This window comes from Myotis davidii, unplaced genomic scaffold, assembly GCF_000327345.1.
Source record: "Myotis davidii unplaced genomic scaffold, ASM32734v1 scaffold98, whole genome shotgun sequence".
NCBI lineage: Eukaryota > Metazoa > Chordata > Mammalia > Chiroptera > Vespertilionidae > Myotis > Myotis davidii.
Window position 1 is genome coordinate 913,494 of NW_006294654.1, and position 2,806 is coordinate 916,299.

The following is a 2,806-nucleotide window of genomic DNA, read 5'->3' on the forward strand; positions in this document are numbered from 1 at the left end:
TGAAATAGTGGAAAAGTACCCATCTATTATTTTATAGAACAGTCATTTGTGAAGGCCAAACATGAGAAGTTACTGATAGGCACTGAGGGAAGGAAACAGACCTTAGTAAACATGACACAAAAGAGATATGTACAAAATGTTAAGATAGATGGCATAGTTCAGGAGTGGGGAATGTCCGCTATATAAGGCCCATGAAACCATTTAGTCTGGCCCTGTCAAGGCATTCGGGGTGAATTAATTAAATATTTGACCAAACATAGCAAGCTAATTTTTAAGTTTGGTCATTTTATAGGCCCTCAAATGATGTTATAAATATAGTGGGGCCTTGACTTACGAGTGTCCCGACTAACGAGTTTTTTTGAGATACCCGCTGTCTCTCGGCCGATTTTTTGCATTGAGTTGATACAGTAATTTGAGTTAACGAGCTCCTTAAGGAGCTCCTTAACGAGCTTGGTCTCAGAACAAATTAAACTCGTAAGTCAAGGCCCCACTGTATCCAAATAGCCTTTGGCAGAAAAAAGGTTCCTCACCCCATCTATTTAGTCCATGTAACAAATGAGTGTAACAGAAATGATTGTAACATATACCTTTCAGTAGAAAATGAATTTCAGGATAATCAAAGAGCACCATTTGAGGAGAAGACCTTTTACTTCACAGAAGAATGCCAATGTAGACCAACTGACAAAGTAGACAATCATTCTTTCACAAATGCTAATGGAACTACTAAATTAAGCAAGAATTATCCATTGGAATGAAAGCTATTAAGTAAAGAGTTGATGGAGAATTGAAGACTTTTGGTGGCAGGAGGAAGAATATGACTTTATAATGGAAGGTGTCTGTGTCCTATACTGTGATGAACACTGCCTTCACCAATGATGGGCAAACCAGTGCACGACATTAGTTCTGCATTCTACTCAGAGGGCCTATCTCAGAAGAAGGAGGTAAAACAGTTTGCTAAAAGGAAGCCCTAACCCTGGTAAGTACGTATTTAATTAGACATTGGTGTTCTGATGCCCCAAATAGCAAGACTTTCTATAGGGTGAACAGATATGTGACAAGTAAAGGACAGAACAGAGGAAGAGGAAAAGAATAAAAGTAAAAAGGGTGAGAAATGATGAGAGATGGAAGATTTCTTCATAAAAATATAACTTCATAATGGAGGATTTACTATTAGTAAGGGCTAGGAGAGACACCACAAAGTAAGAGTTATAGGAGAATCAATAATGAGGGCGGAGGGGTAAATACACAGAGAGGAGAAAACACAACGAACAGGAACAGAGAACAAGGGACAAAACACAACAACAACCTGGGGAGAAGGATGCAATTTGAAATGGCAGAGGAAACAGAAGGACAAGAGGGGGCAGGAAGTAAAGAAAGACAGCTGGTCAAAGGTTGAGGGGGCAGAATTTGGAACAAACAAGGGCTGAATGCATCTTTTTCATCTCTGTGCTCAGAAACTTTTATGGTAGGAGCTCAGAAGAAAGCAAAAGAGGGAGGAAGAGAATGAGAGAGTGAGGGAGACAGATGAGGAGGGAAAGCAGGCAGTTAGAAGGCAGAGAGAAAGACAGGATAGGAAGAGTGACATGAAGAAGGAAAAAGAAAATAAGGAATGGGTAAAGCACGCATTTCAGAAGCACACGAGGGAGTTAATATAGATAAAATATGATTAACACATTCAGTGCTCATGAACATTCTATGCCCCATTCCAGAATTGCGTAATTCAAATTTACTTTAAGAATACCAGAACTATTTTGACCAGGCAACATTTCTGTGGCTTATCTGAATCATAACTTATCTTATACAAATGCCTGGAAGTAGGGTAAAAGCTTGACCAACTTTATAGAAAAAACAAAGCTGACTAGCTCTTGGATCCCCTATGTACTACTGAGTGAGCCAATCAGCCTAGAGGCTCCTTATTTCCCCCATTTCATCATATAAACTGACCTGAGGCAGCTGCATATTTTCCACTCATTCTTCTGTCTGCCCAGCACCAACACAAGAGGCAAATGCTGGTTCACGTAATTAATGTAGACAGAAATCTGGCTAAATACCACCAAAAAAAATCCATTTTTCAGGCGCCTGATTATCTAGATTGCTGACTGCATTGATTACATTAATCCAATGATGGCCAAGTCTTGACTTTCTTTCAGTTAGGCCAGATTTCATCTAGAGATCTCACAAATCTCTCTAGGATGCAAATCTCTCCCAGGACACATGATTTTGATTGACAGCTCACAAAATAACTCTGGCATGCATGCAAAATTAGACTCACATGCAATTTTCATGCAGAGATAAACCTATCCATCAACATAATTTTGGCTCCAAGAAATCAGTCAAGGTTCTGTGTCCGGAACCTGGGAACTAGGGAGTCTGATGCTTTAGAAGCCATATTCAAACGTATTTGTCTGCAGTTCTTACTGTGTGTCACTGTTTTCTAGCACATAAATAAGATTATAAGTTTGTATTTGAAATTATAAATATTATAAGATTTCAAATTACAATGGGGTTTGTGTTTGAGAATCACTGGTTTGCAATTTTGGGGAAGAGATGGGTTGGTGAATTCAGATTCTGCTGGGAGCCAGTCTATCCTTGCTGTTTCAAGGGACCTGGCATATATGGAATACTGTTCTTAATATATTTGCTCACCTTCTTGGCACTATGTGTTTTAACCAAGGTCACCTCTCCAAGAAAGGTTGTTTCCCCTGGTAGAGATTTTCCCCTGAAGTTAGGGAGGGAATAAAACCCCTTCACTAAGTGCCAGGCGGGTAATTAATCTCTTTAACTACGAACAATCATGCTTAAGCTA

General features: G+C 39.4%; 1 protein-coding gene across 1 annotated transcript in view; it reads right to left on the minus strand.

The window, feature by feature from the left end:
* GNAQ (guanine nucleotide binding protein (G protein), q polypeptide) overlaps positions 1-2,806 on the minus strand; it is a 166,232-nt gene that overhangs the window by 71,404 nt on the left and 92,022 nt on the right. The window lies entirely within an intron of this gene.